Genomic DNA, 19,562 nt, shown 5'->3' on the forward strand with positions numbered 1-19,562 from the left:
AAGCAAACTTTCCTATAAGAAACACAGTAAATAGGAATAATGTGTTGCATCCTCGACAAAAGTCCATATTTTAGTGAAGGTTTGTACATTTGAACACAATATAAAGTACTATATACACTATATTGCCAAACGTATTTGGCTACCTGCCTTGACTCACATATAAACTTGAAGTGCCATCCCATTCCCAACCTATAGGGTTCAATATGATGTGGGTCCACCTTTTGCAGCTATTAAAACTTCAACTCTTCTGGGGACGGCTGTCCACAAGGTCGCGGGGTGTGTTTGTAGGAATTGTCCACCATTCTTCCAAAAGTGCACCGGTCTCCGTTCTAAATCATCCCAAAGGGGTTCATCAATCAATCAATCAATCGTTTACTTATATAGCCCTAAATCACGAGTGTCTCAAAGGGCTGCACAAGCCACAACGACATCCTCGGCTTAGATCCCACATCAGGGCAAGGAAAAACTCAACCCAATGGGATGACAATGAGAAACCTTGGAGGGGACCGCAAATGCGGGGACCCCATCCTGGGCGACCTGTGCAATGGACGTCGAGTGGATCTAGCATAATAGTGTGAGATGTCCAGTCCATAGTGGATCTAACATAATACTGTGAGAGTCCAGTCCATAGTGGATCTAACATAATAGTGTGAGAGTCCAGTCCATAGTGGATCTAACATAATAGTGTGAGAGTCCAGTCCATAGTGAATCTAACATAATAGTGTGAGAGTCCAGTCCATAGTGGATCTAACATAATAGTGTGAGAGTCCAGTCCATGGTAGATCTAAGATAATAGTGAGAGTCCAGTCCATTGTGGATCTAACATAATAGTGTGAGAGTCCAGTCCATAGTGGATCTAACATAATAGTGTGAGAGTCCAGTCCATAGTGGATCTAACATAATAGTGTGAGAGTCCAGTCCATAGTGAATCTAACATAATAGTGTGAGAGTCCAGTCCATAGTGGATCTAACATAATAGTGTGAGAGTCCAGTCCATGGTAGATCTAAGATAATAGTGAGAGTCCAGTCCATTGTGGATCTAACATAATAGTGTGAGAGTCCAGTCCATAGTGGATCTAACATAATAGTGTGAGAGTCCAGTCCATAGTGGATCTAACATAATAGTGTGAGAGTCCAGTCCATAGTGAATCTAACATAATAGTGTGAGAGTCCAGTCCATAGTGGATCTAACATAATAGTGTGAGAGTCCAGTCCATAGTGGATCTAACGTAATAGTGTGAGAGTCCAGTCTGTAGTGGATCTAACATAATAGTGTGAGAGTCCAGTCCATAGTGGATCTAACATAATAGTGAGAGTCCAGTCCATAGTGGATCTAACATAATAGTGTGAAAGTCCAGTCCATCGTGGATCTAACATAATAGTGTGAGAGTCCAGTCCATAGTGGATCTAACATAATAGTGTGAGAGTCCAGTCCATAGTGGATCTAACATAATAGTGTGAGAGTCCAGTCCATAGTGGATCTAACATAATAGTGTGAGAGTCCAGTCCATAGTGGATCTAACATAATAGTGAGAGTTCAGTCCATAGTGGATCTAACATAATAGTGAGAGTTCAGTCCATAGTGGATCTAACATAATAGTGTGAGAGTCCAGTCCATAGTGGATCTAACATAATAGCGTGAGAGTCCAGTCCATAGTGGATCTAGCATAATAGTGTGAGAGTCCAGTCCATAGTGGATCTAGCATAATAGTGTGAGAGTCCAGTCCATAGTGGATCTAACATAATAGTGTGAGAGTTCAGTCCATAGTGGATCTAACATAATATTGTAAGAGTCCAGTCCATAGTGGATCTAACATAATAGTGTGAGAGTCCAGTCCATAGTGGATCTAACATAATACTGTGAGAGTCTAGTCCATGGTAGATCTAAGATAATAGTGAGAGTCCAGTCCATTGTGGATCTAACATAATAGTGTGAGAGTCCAGTCCATAGTGGATCTAACATAATAGTGTGAGAGTCCAGTCCATAGTGGATCTAACATAATAGTGTGAGAGTCCAGTCCATAGTGAATCTAACATAATAGTGTGAGAGTCCAGTCCATAGTGGATCTAACATAATAGTGTGAGAGTCCAGTCCATGGTAGATCTAAGATAATAGTGAGAGTCCAGTCCATTGTGGATCTAACATAATAGTGTGAGAGTCCAGTCCATAGTGGATCTAACATAATAGTGTGAGAGTCCAGTCCATAGTGGATCTAACATAATAGTGTGAGAGTCCAGTCCATAGTGAATCTAACATAATAGTGTGAGAGTCCAGTCCATAGTGGATCTAACATAATAGTGTGAGAGTCCAGTCCATAGTGGATCTAACGTAATAGTGTGAGAGTCCAGTCTGTAGTGGATCTAACATAATAGTGTGAGAGTCCAGTCCATAGTGGATCTAACATAATAGTGAGAGTCCAGTCCATAGTGGATCTAACATAATAGTGTGAAAGTCCAGTCCATCGTGGATCTAACATAATAGTGTGAGAGTCCAGTCCATAGTGGATCTAACATAATAGTGTGAGAGTCCAGTCCATAGTGGATCTAACATAATAGTGTGAGAGTCCAGTCCATAGTGGATCTAACATAATAGTGTGAGAGTCCAGTCCATAGTGGATCTAACATAATAGTGAGAGTTCAGTCCATAGTGGATCTAACATAATAGTGTGAGAGTCCAGTCCATAGTGGATCTAACATAATAGTGTGAGAGTCCAGTCCATAGTGGATCTAACATAATAGTGTGAGAGTCCAGTCCATAGTGGATCTAACATAATAGTGAGAGTTCAGTCCATAGTGGATCTACCATAATAGTGTGAGAGTCCAGTCCATAGTGGATCTAACATAATAGCGTGAGAGTCCAGTCCATAGTGGATCTAGCATAATAGTGTGAGAGTCCAGTCCATAGTGGATCTAGCATAATAGTGTGAGAGTCCAGTCCATAGTGGATCTAACATAATAGTGTGAGAGTTCAGTCCATAGTGGATCTAACATAATATTGTAAGAGTCCAGTCCATAGTGGATCTAACATAATAGTGTGAGAGTCCAGTCCATAGTGGATCTAACATAATAGTGTGAGAGTCCAGTCCATAGTGGATCTAACATAATAGTGTGAGAGTCCAGTGCCTCCATGGAAATGCCCCCCTCTACCTCAAAGAACTACTCACCCCCAAATCCTCCACACGACACCTCCGCTCCGGACAGGCTAACCTCCTCCAACCTCCGAGGACAAAGCTACGAACAATGGGAGACCGGGCTTTCTGCTACGCCGCTCCCAGTCTGTGGAACGCTCTCCCTGACCACCTGAGGGCACCACAGACTGTGGACGCTTTTAAAAAAGTCTTAAAAACCCTTGTTTTTAAAAAAGCCTTTTTTTTTTTTTAGATATATGCATACTAGTTTTAGCTATTTTGCTGTTCTAGTTTTTATTTGTATTTATTTATTTATCTATTTATTTATTTTTTTTAAATTTAATTTTTTTTTTAATACACTGTAGCACTTTGAGGTTGTTTACTCAATGTAAAGTGCTTTTTACAAATAAAATATATTATTATTATTATTAACCACTCCTATAGTTTCTAACTAGAGCGCCATCTGCTGGATGGGATCGGAACAAACACGGGGATCCTCCGAGGCGCTTTAAACACCGCCTGCGCTCACATGTTGGATTAGCTCGCTTTCCTCACTCGGGTAGGAGAGAATAATTCCGAGCGAACAACGGACGCCTTATCACCCCGAGCAGGTACACAGGCGAACACAAAGGGACGTTTCGACACATTTGCACACATGCACTTGCGAGACGCTTCTCATTAGCGTGGGCATTGATGACCCGCGTGCCAAGAGGATGACACTAAAAAAGCTGCAGAGAGATACTCGACAAGGTCCCACCGATGAGGACAATGAGGCGTCGGAAGCAGCCTTTCATGCGTGGATGCGGGATACAACACGAGAGGCATTACCTTGAGCCTGATAAACAGGAGCCGTAATTCTGTTGAAAGCACAATGGACCTCCGCCAAGGCCAAACACCACCCATGCGTAACACACAGCATATATCTGAGGTTTGTATAATGTGTTTATCCTGATCTTCACCACATTTAAACATCACGAGCCTTGGACAATTCATTTTGTGATTTTTTGTGTTTTCCTTGACTGCACTTAAATGTAGAATATATGTAGAATATATTTATATTATTCATATATTATAAATAATATACTATATACATATATATACATATATATATATATATATATATATATATATATATATATATATATATATATATATATATATATATATATATATATATATATATATATATATATATATATATATACTAGGGCTGCAACTAACGATTAATTTGATAATTGATTAATCTGTCGATTAAAGATTAAGATTAAAGATTAAAGTACCAATGATTGTCACACACACACACTAGATGTGGTGAAATTTGTCCTCTGCATTTGATTACTTCGATTAATCGATTAATAATCGGATAAAATAGACAAACTACATTTCTATCCTTTCCAGTATTTTATTGAAAAAAAACAGCATACTGGCACCATACTTATTTTGATTATTGTTTCTCAGCTGTTTGTACATGTTGCAGTTTATAAATAAAGGTTTATTTAAAAAATAATAATTTAAAAAAATAAAAAATAAAAAATTTAAAAAAAAGCCTCGAAATTGAAGATAAACTATGTTTCAAAATTTAATTGTCATTTGTTTCGTGTTTTCTCCTCTTTTAAACCGTTCAATTAAGTGTAAATATCATTAATTATTAATAACAACACAGAGTTAAAGGTAAATTGAGCAAATTGGCTATTTCTGGCAATTTATTTAAGTGTGTATCAAAATGGTAGCCCTTCGCATTAATCACTACCCAAGAAGTAGCTCTTGCTTTCAAAAAGGTTGGTGACCCCTGCTTCAGACTATTATTATCATTTTCACACACGCACACGCACACACACACACACACATTTTGGTACATGCAAGTAACAGCCAGTCGACCCCTCCACCCCCCCAGACAAGTGCAGACAATAAACAATCAGCTGATGTTTTCAATGTTGGCGCCCGACCAGCGACTTTGTCCTCACTTTCTTTCCTGGACTCCGTCTTCTACCTTGATCTCACTCTCACTCGATGGAGACGGCTCGGGAGAGGAGGAAAGAAATGTCTGCAGACACAAATATGTCTCCTCAATTTGAACATCTACCTTTTCATTTCCCCCCGCAACTTCCTACCGAGCCGCGGAATAAAAATAGTGGCTTCACCTCGAACAGACGGCGTGCTCCGAATAAACACAGAGTGAGCTTTGATGAATAAAACGCCACGCCTCGAATAGACGCGCCTCCTTCACGCTCCTCGTGGACAAAAAATAACGGGTGTATTTGCATTCACGTCTTTACCGCAACGCACACCGCCTTCTGAGCAGATGGCATCTGTAAAGCTGATGTTTACATTGGAGTTTCTTTCTTTCTTTCTTTCTTTTTTTTTTACAAACCCCGTTTCCATATGAGTTGGGAAATTGTGTTAGATGTAAATATAAACGGAATACAATGATTTGCAAATCATTTTCAAGCCATATTCAGTTGAATATGCTACAAAGACAACATATTTGATGTTCAAACTGATACTTTTTTTTTTTTTTGTGCAAATAATCATTAACTTTAGAATTTGATGCCAGCAACACGTGACAAATAAGTAGGGAAAGGTGGCAATAAATACTGATAAAGTTGAGGAATGCTCATCAAACACTTATTTGGAACATCCCACAGGTGAACGGGCAAATTGGGAACAGGTGGGTGCCATGATTGGGTATAAAAGCAGCTTCCATGAAATGCTCAGTCATTCACAAACAAGGATTTTGTCAACAAATGCGTGAGCAAATTGTCAGTTTCAGAGCATTTTATCAACCAGCTATTGCAAGGAATTTAGGGATTTCATCATCTACGGTCCGCGATATCATCAAAAGGTTCAGAGAATCTGGAGAAATCACTGCACGTAAGCCATGATATTACGGACCTTCGATCCCTTCGGCGGTACTGCGTCAAAAAGTGACATCAGTGTGTAAAGGATATCACCACATGGGCTCAGGAACACTTCAGAAACCCACTGTCAGTAACTACAGTTGGTCGCTACATCTGTAAGTGCATGTTAAAACTGTACTATGCAAAGCCAAAGCCATTTATCAACAACACCCAGAAACGCCGCTGGCTTCGCTGTGCCAGAGCTCATCTACGATGGACTGATGCAAAGCAGAAAAGAGACACAAAATGTGGAATTTCAACATTTACCCAATCAAATAAGGGGAAATGATTGCATTTCTTCCAATAATGGCCATCCATGCAAACAGATGCCCTGCCCAAATGGATGTAGAACTAAACAACATGTAGTCGTCATGGTGACATAGTCGTCATGGTGACATACACAACCCAAAGCCAGTGAAGTTGGCACGTTGTGTAAATGGTGAATAAAAACAAAATACAGTGATGTTCAACCTATATTCAATTGAATAGACTGCAAAGACAAGATATTTAAGGTTGGAACTGGAAAACTTGGTTATTTTTTGCAAATATTAGCTCATTTGGAATTTAATGCCTGCAACATGTTTCCAAAAAGCTGGCACAAGTGGCAAAAAAAGACTGAGAAAGTTGAGGAATGCTCATCAAACACTTATTTGGAACATCCCACAGGTGAACGGGCAAATTGGGAACAGGTGGGTGCCATGATTGGGTATAAAAACAGCTTCCATGAAATGCTCAGTCATTCACAAACAAGGATTTTGTCAACAAATGCGTGAGCAAATTGTCAGTTTCAGAGCATTTTATCAACCAGCTATTGCAAGGAATTTAGGGATTTCACCATCTACGGTCCGCGATATCATCAAAAGGTTCAGAGAATCTGGAGAAATCACTGCATGTAAGCCATGATATTACGGACCTTCGATCCCTCCGGCGGTACTGCGTCAAAAAGTGACATTGGTGTGTAAAGGATATCACCACATGGGCTCAGGAACACTTCAGAAAACCACTGTCAGTAACTACAGTTGGTCACTACATCTGTAAGTGCATGTTAAAACTCTACTATGCAAAGCCAAAGCCATTTATCAACAACACCCAGAAACGCAGCTGGCTTCGCTGTGCCAGAGCTCATCTAAGATGGACTGATGCAAAGCAGAAAAGAGACACAAAATGTGGAATTTCAACATTTACCCAATCAAATAAGGGGAAATGAATGCATTTCTTCCAATAATGGCCATCCATGCAAACAGATGCCCTGCCCAAATGGATGTAGAACTAAACAACATGGAGTCGTCATGGTGACATAGTCGTCATGGTGACATACACAACCCAAAGCCAGTGAAGTTGGCACGTTGTGTAAATGGTGAATAAAAAGAAAATACAATGATTTTCAACCTATATTCAATTGAATAGACTGCAAAGACAAGATATTTAAGGTTGGAACTGGAAAACTTGGTTATTTTTTGCAAATATTAGCTCATTTGGAATTTGATGCCTGCAACGTGTTTCCAAAAAGCTGGCACAAGTGGCAAAAAAAGACTGAGAAAGTTGAGGAATGCTCATCAAGCACTTATTTGGAACATCCCACAGGTGAACGGGCAAATTGGGAACAGGTGGGTGCCATGATTGGGTATAAAAGTAGATTCCATGCAATGCTCAGTCATTCACAAACAAGGATTTTGTCAACAAATGCGTGAGCAAATTGTCAGTTTCAGAGCATTTTATCAACCAGCTATTGCAAGGAATTTAGGGATTTCAACATCTACGGTCCGCGATATCATCAAAAGGTTCAGAGAATCTGGAGAAATCGCTGCACGTAAGCATTGATATTACGGACCTTCGATCCCTCCGGCGGTACTGCGTCAAAAAGTGACATCGGTGTGTAAAGGATATCACCACATGGGCTCAGGAACACTTCAGAAAACCACTGTCAGTAACTACAGTTGGTCGCTAGATCTGTAAGTGCATGTTAAAACTCTACTATGCAAAGCCAAAGCCATTTATCAACAACACCCAGAAACGCCGCTGGCTTCGCTGTGCCAGAGCTCATCTACGATGGACTGATGCAAAGCAGAAAAGAGACACAAAATGTGGAATTTCAACATTTACCCAATCAAATAAGGGGAAATGATTGCATTTCTTCCAATAATGGCCATCCATGCAAACAGATGCCCTGCCCAAATGGATGTAGAACTAAACAACATGGAGTCGTCATGGTGACATAGTCGTCATGGTGACATACACAACCCAAAGCCAGTGAAGTTGGCACGTTGTGTAAATGGTGAATAAAAACAAAATACAGTGATTTTCAACCTATATTCAATTGAATAGACTGCAAAGACAAGATATTTAAGGTTGGAACTGGAAAACTTGGTTATTTTTTGCAAATATTAGCTCATTTGGAATTTAATGCCTGCAACATGTTTCAAAAAAGCTGGCACAAGTGGCAAAAAAAAGACTGATAAAGTTGAGGAATGCTCATCAAACACTTATTTGGAATATCCCACAGGTGAACGGGCTAATTGGGAACAGGTGGGTGCCATGATTGGGTATAAAAACAGCTTCCATGCAATGCTCAGTCATTCACAAACAAGGATTTTGTCAACAAATGCGTGAGCAAATTGTCAGTTTAAGAGCATTTTATCAACCAGCTATTGCAAGGAATTTAGGGATTTTACCATTTACGGTCCGCGATATCATCAAAAGGTTCAGAGAATCTGGAGAAATCGCTGCACGTAAGCCATGATATTACGGACCTTCGATCCCTCCGGCGGTACTGCGTCAAAAAGTGACATCGGTGTGTAAAGGATATCACCACATGGGCTCAGGAACACTTCAGAAAACCACTGTCAGTAACTACAGTTGGTCGCTAGATCTGTAAGTGCATGTTAAAACTCTACTATGCAAAGCCAAAGCCATTTATCAACAACACCCAGAAACGCCGCTGGCTTCGCTGTGCCAGAGCTCATCTACGATGGACTGATGCAAAGCAGAAAAGAGACACAAAATGTGGAATTTCAACATTTACCCAATCAAATAAGGGGAAATGATTGCATTTCTTCCAATAATGGCCATCCATGCAAACAGATGCCCTGCCCAAATGGATGTAGAACTAAACAACATGTAGTCGTCATGGTGACATAGTCGTCATGGTGACATACACAACCCAAAGCCAGTGAAGTTGGCACGTTGTGTAAATGGTGAATAAAAAAAAAATACAATGATGTTCAACCTATATTCAATTGAATAGACTGCAAAGACAAGATATTTAAGGTTGGAACTGGAAAACTTTTGTTATTTTTTGCAAATATTAGCTCATTTGGAATTTAATGCCTGCAACATGTTTCCAAAAAGCTGGCAGAAGTGGCAAAAAAAGACTGATAAAGTTGAGGAATGCTCATCAAGCACTTATTTGGAACATCACACAGGTGAACGGGCTAATTGGGGACAGGTGGGTGCCATGATTGGGTATAAAAGTAGATTCCATGCAATGCTCAGTCATTCACAAACAAGGATTTTGTCAACAAATGCGTGAGCAAATTGTCAGTTTCAGAGCATTTTATCAACCAGCTATTGCAAGGAATTTAGGGATTTCATCATCTACGGTCCGCAATATCATCAAAAGGTTCAGAGAGTCTGGAGAAATCACTGCACGCAAGCCATGATATTACGGACCTTCGATCCCTTCGGCGGTACTGCGTCAAAAAGTGACATCGGCGTGTAAAGGATATCACCACATGGGCTCAGGAACACTTCAGAAACCCACTGTCAGTAACTACAGTTGGTCACTACATCTGTAAGTGCACGTTAAAACTCTCCTATGCAAGGCGGAAACCGTTTATCAACAACACCCAGAAAACGCCGTCGGCTTCGCTGGGCCTGAGCTCATCTAAGATGGACTAATGCAGAGTGGAAAAGTGTTCTGTGGTCTGACGAGTCCACATTTCAAATTGTTTTTGGAAACTGTGGACGTCGTGTCCTCCGGACCAAAGAGGAAAAGAACCATCCGGATTGTTATCGGCACAAAGTGTAAAAGCCAGCATGTGTGATGGTATGGGGGTGTATTAGTGCCCAAGACATGGGTAACTTACACATCTGTGAAGGCACCATTAATGCTGAAAGGTACATACAGCTTTTGGAGCAACACATGTTGCCATCCAAGCAACGTTACCATGGACGCCCCTGCTTATTTCAGCAAGACAATGCCAAGCCACGTGTTACAACAGCGTGGCTTCGTAGTAAAAGAGTGCGGGTACTAGACTGGCCTGCCTGTAGTCCAGACCTGTCTCCCATTGGAAATGTGTGGTGCATTATCAATCAATCAATCAATCAATGTTTATTTATATAGCCCTAAATCACAAAAGTCTCAAAGGGCTGCACAAGCCACAACGACATCCTCGGTACGGAGCCCACATAAGGGACGTCGATGTGAATGACTATGAGAAACCTTGGAGAGGACCGCATATGTGAGTAACCCCCCCTCTAAGTACAGTCCTTAGTGGATCTAACATAATAGTGAGAGTCCATTATGAAGCCTAAAATAGCAGAAGGGAGACCCCCGGACTGTTGAACAACTTAAGCTGTACATCAAGCAAGAATGGGAAAGAATTCCACCTGAGAAGCTTCAAAAATGTGTCTCCTCAGTTCCCAAACCTTTACTGAGTGTTGTTAAAAGGAAAGGCCATGTAACACAGTGGTAAAAATGCCCCTGTGGCAACTTTTTTGCAATGTGCTGCTGCCATTAAATTCTGAGTTAATGATTATTTTCAAAATAAAATGACGTTTCTCAGTTTGAACGTTAAGTATTTTGTCTTTGCAGTCTATTCAATTGAATATAAGTTGAAAAGGATTTGCGAATCATTGTATTCTGTTTTTATTTACCATTTATTTACACAATGTGACAACTTCACTGGTTTTGGGTTTTGTACATAAGTATTCATAGCCTTTGCTCAATACTTTGTCGATGCACCTTGATGCAATTTACCTCCCCTTCTTCTCTGTTTGACTTAGAAATCAACAAATCACTTTTACAATATTCCGCGGTCCAATAAAAAGCGAGCTGTGGGCTAAAAATGCCCCCCAGTGCCACATTTTGGACACCCCTTCATTAAACCGAGTCATGCTATAATTTGAGGATTTTTATGTCCGAGTGTTGTCTCATCTAACAGTAATAAAACTAATTTGTATGTTTCCTTTTTGTCATCACATTTAATCATCAGTGATTGGTCGGAGTTTATTTCGAACGTGTACTCAATTTCAGCACGTTACATCACATATTTCACACATTTTCATTCCTCTTTGCAGCATGTCTGGAAAAGAAGTAAGGAAGCTCATTCAATCCGAGCCTTTTTCTACACATTTGTTTACTTCCTGTTATCATTTTGTACACAATTGACATCAATTAATTAATCAATGATTACAGTAATAACCAGTTAAAGGCCTACTGAAACTTACTACTAGCGACCACGCAGTCTGATAGTTTATATATCAATGATGAAATCTTAACATTGCAACACATGCCAATACGGTGCAATTTTAAATTTCCAGGTAAACTTCCGGTTGAAAAACTCCTTTGGATATGACGTATGCGCGTGACGTAGCCAGTAGAACAGAGGTATGGCTCCCCCATTGAGGCCAATACAAAAAAGCTCTGTTTTCATTTCATAATTCCACAGTATTCTGGACATCTGTGTTGGTGAATCTTTTGCAATTTGTTTAATGAACAATGGAGACTGCAAAGAAGAAAGTTGTAGGTGGGATCGGTGTATTAGCGGCTGGCTGCAGCAACACAACCAGGAGGACTTACTTGGATAGCAGACGCGCTAGCCCATGCTAGCCACCAACCGATGCTAGCCGCCAACCGCATCTGTGATCGGGTGAAGTCCTTTGTCACGCCGTCGATCGCTGGAACGCAGGTGAGCACGGGTGTTGATGAGCAGATGAGGGCTGGCTGGCGTAGGTGGAGCGCTAATGTTTTTATCATAGCTCTGTGAGGTCCGGTTGCTAAGTTGCTAAGTTAGCTTCAGCGTCGTTAGCAACAGCATTGTTAAGCTTTGCCAGGCTGAGAATTATTAACCGTGTAGTTACATGTCCATGGTTTAATAGTATTGTTGATCTTCTGTCTATCCTTCCAGTCAGGGGTTTATTTATTTTGTTTCTATCTGCATTTGAGGCAGATGCTATCACGTTAGCTCATGCTAAAGAGCTTCGCCGATGTATTGTCGTGGAGATAAAAGTCACTGTGAATGTCCATTTCGCGTTCTCGACTCATTTTCAAGAGGATATAGTATCCGAGGTGGTTTAAAATACAAATCCGTGATCCACAATAGAAAAAGGAGAGAGTGTGGAATCCAATGAGCCAGCTTGTACCTAAGTTACGGTCAGAGCGAAAAAAGATATGTCTTTCACTGCATTCTAGTCCGTCACTCTAACGTTCCTCATCCACAAATCTTTCATCCTCGCTCAAATTAACGGGGTAATCGTCGCTTTCTCGGTCCGAATCGCTCTAGCTGCGTTGAAAACAATAGGAAAATATGAGGAGGTGAACAACTGACTACGTCACGCTACTTCCGGTAGGGGCAAGGCTTTTTTTAAAATCAGAGACCAAAAGTTGCGAACTTTATCGTCGTCGTTCTATACTAAATCCTTTCAGCAAAAATATGGCAATATCGCAAAATGATCAAGTATGACACATAGAATGGATCTGCTATCCCCGTTTAAATCAAAACAATTCATTTCAGTAGGCCTTTAAGTCAATTTTTCATCCAGTACATTTGCTTTATTTATTTTATAAAAACGTTCTTGCCACCTTATGTTTTGTATATTTATATAAAATTTCCAATTAATTGTATTATCCACAAAAAACAAACATAAACGCAACCCTTTTGTTTGTGCTCCCATTTTTCGTGAGTTGAACTCAAAGATCTACAACTTTTACTGTATACACAAAATACCTGTTACTCTCAAATATTGTTCACAAATCTGTCTAAAGCTGTGTTAGTGAGCATTTCTTCTTTGCCAAGATAATCCACAGCATGACTATTGCACAGGTGTGCATCCGGCTGCCCACAATAAAAGGTCACTCTGAAATGTGCAGTTGTATCACACACCACAATGCCACACATGTCGCAAGTTTTGGGGGAGCATTCTGGCATGCTGACTGCAGGAATGTCCACCAGAGCTGTTGCCCGTGAAATGAATGTTCATATCCCAACGATAGGCCGTCTCCAAAAGCGTTTAAGAATTTGGCAGTACATCCAACCGGCCTCACAACCGCAGACCACGTGTAACCACACCAGCAGGTGCCATGATTGCCTGAGACCAGCCACCCGGACAGCTGTTGCAACAATTTGTTTGCATGACCAAATCATTTCTGCACAAACTGTAAGAAACCATTTCAGGAAAGCTCATCGTCTTCTACGGGGTCTCGACCTGACTGCGATTTGTCGTCGTAACCGACTTGAGTGGGTAAATATTCACATTTGATGGTGTCTGGCACGTTGGAGAGGTGTTCTCATCACGGATGACACCCGGTTTTCACTGTTCAGGGCAGATGGCTGATGACGACGTTGTGAATGGAGTGGCCCACGGTGGGGTTGGGGTTATGGTATGGACAATGCATGGCTCCATGTTGCAAGGATCTCTACTCAATTCCTGGAAGCTGAAAACATCCCAGCTCTTGCATGGCCAGACCCATTGAGCATGTTTGGGATGCTGTGGATTGGCGTGTACGACAGCGTCTTCCGGTTCCTGACAATATCCTGCAACTTGGCACAGCCATTGAAGGGTGTACCAACATTCCACAGGCCACAATCAACAACCTGATCGACTCTATCCGAAGGAGATGTGTTGCACTGTGTTGAGCCTAGGGATGATACTCGAAACCGGTTCTCCCGGTTGTTCGATAAGAAAAGAACCGAGTCCTCGGACTCCAATCCCTTTTTGAGAACCGGCACCCGTTATCGAGACCACTATAGTAAAGAAAAAGAGTTGGTTCTTTATTCGAATCCCGTCCCGACCAGAAATGCTCCGTGGGACATCAGAAGAAATGACGTCACGTAGCTCAGTCATTAGGCGCAGATAGGGAAAGCAGGAAAACAATGAACCGGAAAAAGCGCTCCAAGGTGTAATAAAGTTCAAAACAAAAGCTATAATCCAATGAATAACTTTACTGAGAGATTTGAGCAGGGTACAAACACATGACCAACACTTTTACCACCAACCGGAAACATAGCAACCAGGCTAGCAACGCACCTCGTTTACGGCAGCTGTCGCAACCTTCTTAAAGCAACCGCAGCACATACATATATATACAACACATCTCCCTTTTTTATTTAACTTTTGTTTTTCTTTCCTTCTAAACAAAATCACACTGTATATGTGTTGTCTGTCTAATTATAAATAATGCAGACGAGGCGTGTTGGCTGACTTCTTGACGTTTACTTTCACAGCGTGCTCATAACTTCATGCTTAGCTGCCGGGTGGCGACATGCAACAACACTTTTCGGGGCTACCGCGCATGCTCGTCACTCCCGTTGCATGCTGGGTAGTGTAGTTGTTATATTCCCTAGCTCAGTGTTTTTCACCATTTTTTCGAGCCCGGGCACATTTTTTGCTTTGAAAAATTTCCAGAGGCACACCACCAGCAGAAATCATCATATTTTAGTGGCTTTTTCTCTTTTATTGGTATTTTCCTGTAGCAGTTTCATGTCTTCCCGCATCTACTTTGTTTCAGCAATCAAGGATATTTCAGTTGTTTTTATCCTTCTTTGTGGGGACATTGTTGATTGTCATGTCATGTTCGGATGTACATTGTGGACGCCGCCTTTGCTCCACAGTAAGTCTTTGCTGTCGTCCAGCATTCTGTTTTTGTTTACTTTGTAGCCAGTTCAGTTTTAATTTCGTTCTGCATAGCCTTCCCTAAGCTTCAATGCCTTTTCTTAGGAACACTGACCTTTTGTTTTTTTTTGGTTTAAGCATTAGATACCTTTTTACCTGCACACTGCCTGACGCTGTTTCCGACATCTACAAAGCAATTAGCTACCTGCTGCCACCTACTGATATGGAAGAGTATTACACGGTTAGTCTGCCGAGCTCTAGACAGCACCGACACTCAACAACAACACATCATTTGCAGACTATAATTACTGCTTTGCAAAAAACATTTTTAACCCAAACAAATGAAATTAGATCATCTCCCACGGCACACCAGACTGTATCTCACGGCTAGTGTGCCGCGGCACAGTGGTTGAAAAACACTGCACTAGCTCATAACATCACATCTATCGAGCTATCTACCCTATAAAGAAATAATGTTAACTCAATAAAGTGTATTTCTTTTTGTAGCTTTAACTTTTCATTTTTTAGCATTGTAACCACATTTGCAAACAACTTTTCTCTTCATAGAATTTTCTTTCAATAAAGAAATAAAGTGCAAAAATGTCAAAGCATCATAACAAACAGTTATGTCAAATAGCAGCAGAAGTGCACTTTTTGGAGAGCTGTATTATTTTCAGTTTTGTGCCCAAGGGACTGATTTTATTTAACACTATATTATTATTTATACACCTATAGTGATCACAGAGACAGCTTGTTTTTGTGTTACTGTATATATTTGTTTTTATGAAAAATCCCACTTAATATACTTTGGGTAACAACAGTCAATATTTATTTATTTTATTATATTTTTTTAGGGGGGTAACAGTCAATATTTATTTATTTATTAGATTTCATTTTTTTTTATATAATAAAAGTGAGCTTTTGTTAAACCAAATATTGTGTGTTTTTTTTCCATATACAACAACCTATCTGGACTCGATAAGAGAATCGATAAGGAATCGGTTCGATAACAGGATTCGATAATAGGCTCGAACTCAATAATTTCTTATCAAACATCATCCCTAGTTGAGCCTACTCCAAAAAGCGTTTTAGAGAATTTGGCAGTACATCCAACCGGCAAATGTGTGAGGCAAATGGTGGTCACACCAGATACTGACCGCTTTGCTGACCCCCCCAATAAAGCAAAACTGCACATTTCAGAGTGGCCTTTTATTGTGGGCAGCCTCAGGCACACCTGTGCAATAATCACGCCGTTTAATCAGCATCTTGATATGCCACACCCGTGAGGTGGGACGGATTATCTTGGCAAAGAAGAAATGCTCACAAACACAGATTTGTGAGCAATATTTGAGAGAAATAGGTCTTTTGTGTATCTAGTAAAAGTTTCAACTCATGAAACATGGGAGCAAAAACCAAATACCTGCTCCTGGAAAGTATCGAAAAGATTTGGAATTCATTACATATTGGTATGGGGACAACCCTAGTTCAGGACTAACCCTCTGATTCCATGTGGTTTTAATTAGGGCCCGCACGGCCCATTGTCAAAGGAATCCCAAAGGGAGTCTCTATGTAGGTCTCACTTAGACCTACATTTCATAATTTAACATCCTCGGGCTAAAAACCATCAAGAAGTTGGCAAATCCCCCTTCCAGACAAAATTTTACTAAAAACACTCATTTTTGCCTCTTTGATCTGTAATTTGACCCCCTTAAAATACTTCAAAACTCACCAAACTTTTCACACACATCAGGACTGGTGGACATTGCGATCTAATAAAAAACCGAACCCCAAAACTAAAAATTGCGCTCTAGCGCAATTTTTGAATAAAACAGAGACAAAACTGCTCCTCAGAGGAAAACACAGACAAAACTGCTTGTAACTTCCGGTAGGAATGTCTTACAGACATGAAACAAAAACTTCTATGTAGGTCTCACTTAGACCTACATTTCATAATGTAACATCCTCGGGCTAAAAACCAACAGGAAGTTGGCAAATCCCCCTTCAAGACAAAATTGTACTAAAAACACTCATTTTTGTCTCTTTAAGCTGTAATTTGACCCCCTTAAAATACTCCAAAACTCACCAAACTTTTCACACACATCAGGACTGGTGGAAATTGCGATCTAATAAAAAACCGAACCCCAAAACTCAAAATTGCGCTCTAGCGCAATTTTTGAATTAAACAGAGAAAAAACTGCTCCTCAGAGGAAAACACAGACAAAACTGCTTGTAACTTCCGGTAGGAACGTCTTACAGACATGAAACCAAAACCTCTATGTAGGTCTCACTTAGACCTACATTTCATAATTTCACATCCTCGGGCTAAAAACCAACAGGAAGTTAGCAAATCCCCCTTCAAGACAAAATTGTACTAAAAACACTCATTTTTGCCTCTTTGAGCTGTAATTTGACCCCCTTAAAATACTCCAAAACTCACCAAACTTTTCACACACATCAGGACTGGTGGAATTTGCGATCTAATAAAAAACCGTACCCCAAAACTCAAAATTGCGCTCTAGCGCAATTTTTGAATAAAACAGAGACAAAACTGCTCCTCAGAGGAAAACACAGACAAAACTGCTTGTAACTTCCGGTAGGAACATCTTATAGACATGAAACAAAAACCTCTATGTAGATCTCACTTAGACCTACATTTCATAATTTAACATCCTCGGGCTAAAAACCAACAGGATGTTGGCAAATCCCCCTTCAAGACAAAATTGTACTAAAAACACTAATTTTTGCCTCTTTGAGCTGTAATTTGACCCCCTTAAAATACTTCAAAACTCACCAAACTTTTCACACACATCAGGACTGGTAGAAATTGCGATATAATAAAAAACCGAACCCCAAAACTCAAAACTGCGCTCTAGCGCAATTTTTGAATTAAACAGAGACAAAACTGCTCCTCAGAGGAAAACACAGACAAAACTGCTTGTAACTTCCGGTAGGAACGTCTTACAGACATGAAACAAAAACCTCTATGTAGGTCTCACTTAGACCTACATTTCATAGATTGACATCCTTCAGCAAAAATCAACAGGAAGTTTGCAATCTCCCCTTCAAAACAACATTTTTGTAAAAAACGGTCACCAAACATTAAACATTATCTCCTCTGAGCGCGTTTGTCGTTTCGGCTTCAAACTACTACAGGAGAGAGATTGCACCCTTCTGATTAAAGCACTTTCAAAGAGTTTGGATAAGTGCTACGGTTTTGATTTTACGAGCCTTCAAAGAACCACTGTGCCGCAGCACCTAGGAAAAAACCACAGACACAACTTCCTCTAACTCCCAGTACGAATATCGTAGAGACATGAAACAAAAACCTCTATGTAGGTCTGACTTAGAGCTAGATTTCATACACTGACCACTTAGGACTAAAACCTGCCAAATATGTGGGCCCGACCAACGCTGCTTGCAGCTTTAATTTGTTAAGATATTATGATTGTTTCAAATGCTTTTGTTGGAGGCATAAATACTGCAGCTGCACAGGCTTCACCATCCATTGCATTGGTAATGTCCTCTCTTATTTTGATTAATGCCATGGGTGATGTAATGTTAGCTCTGTGTTGTATCGATGTAAGTCACACTAGTTTCTAATGTTAATAGCTTTTGTTGCTGTAAAAGCAAAGGGAATCTGAAACAAGGAACAAATTAACGCCTTCCGGCTGTTTTTTTTTCTTTTCTTTTGTGGGTGAAGCGAACTTTCATCTTTCCCAACGTCGGCGACATTATCGGAAGCGCGCTCCTAATTGCCGCAGATTCCCCCCCCCCTCCCTCGAATAATTCAGCGATAACTCTTATCTGGGCTTGGGAGTCGGACATATGTAAATGACCAGGAGGATACATGCGGCGCGTGGGATTAATGATGAAGTGGACTACAAGGAGCAACAACAACGTAGGAGGAGGAAAATAAATAAAAAATCAATGCGCTGCTTTATTAAGAGCGGAGATTAAGAACTAAATCAATAGTTTAATATGTGAGTGATATTAAAATGCTGGCCTAAGCAGCTACAGTGGCGCCGTAACGTCAATACTAAACACATTTTACGGCTTAATTAGCCGGCAAGTGTGCTGAAACGAGCAAATATTAACGCAGGCGCTCCGTAATTATCACGACTTATGATCGCATCTTTGGAGTGAGCGTTCATTTAAGGTGAAAAACAACCTTTTATGCGCTGAGTCGGCACCATTTTAGGGTATTTTTCATCAGATGGTGACAACAAGGCTGCAAAACCACTAATAACCAACAGGCTTGGTGAGAGAAACTCTATTAATGTCCTTTCATACATTTATGCACATAAAATGTCAACGTTATGAAAATAAATGTATATATTCTATATTTTTGGGTGTAATAATAGATGATCAAATGAATTGGAAATGTCATGTAAAATAAAATATACAACATAAAGTAGCAAGAAACACGTCAATAATGAATAAAGCAAAACATGTTCTCTACTGCTCGCTAGTGAATTAGTGAGGTGAATTATATTTATATAGCGCTTTTTCTCTGGTGACTCAAAGCGCTTTTACATAGTGAAACCCAATATCTAAGTTACATTTAAAAGAGCAGGTGGGTAAAGTGTCTTGCCCAAGGACACGACGGCAGTGACGAGGATGGCGGATGTGGGGATCGAACCCGGAACCCTCAAGTTGCTGGCACGGCCGCTCTACCGACCGAGCTATACCGCCCCGGTATTACCAT

At 40.4% G+C, this 19,562-nt stretch overlaps 1 protein-coding gene across 6 annotated transcripts in view; it reads right to left on the bottom strand.

The window, feature by feature from the left end:
- The window catches only part of inpp4b (inositol polyphosphate-4-phosphatase type II B), a 489,649-nt gene that overhangs the window by 254,087 nt on the left and 216,000 nt on the right, over positions 1-19,562 (bottom strand). The window lies entirely within an intron of this gene.

The sequence above is a fragment of the Entelurus aequoreus genome, linkage group LG22 (assembly GCF_033978785.1).
Source record: "Entelurus aequoreus isolate RoL-2023_Sb linkage group LG22, RoL_Eaeq_v1.1, whole genome shotgun sequence".
Lineage (NCBI taxonomy): Eukaryota > Metazoa > Chordata > Actinopteri > Syngnathiformes > Syngnathidae > Entelurus > Entelurus aequoreus.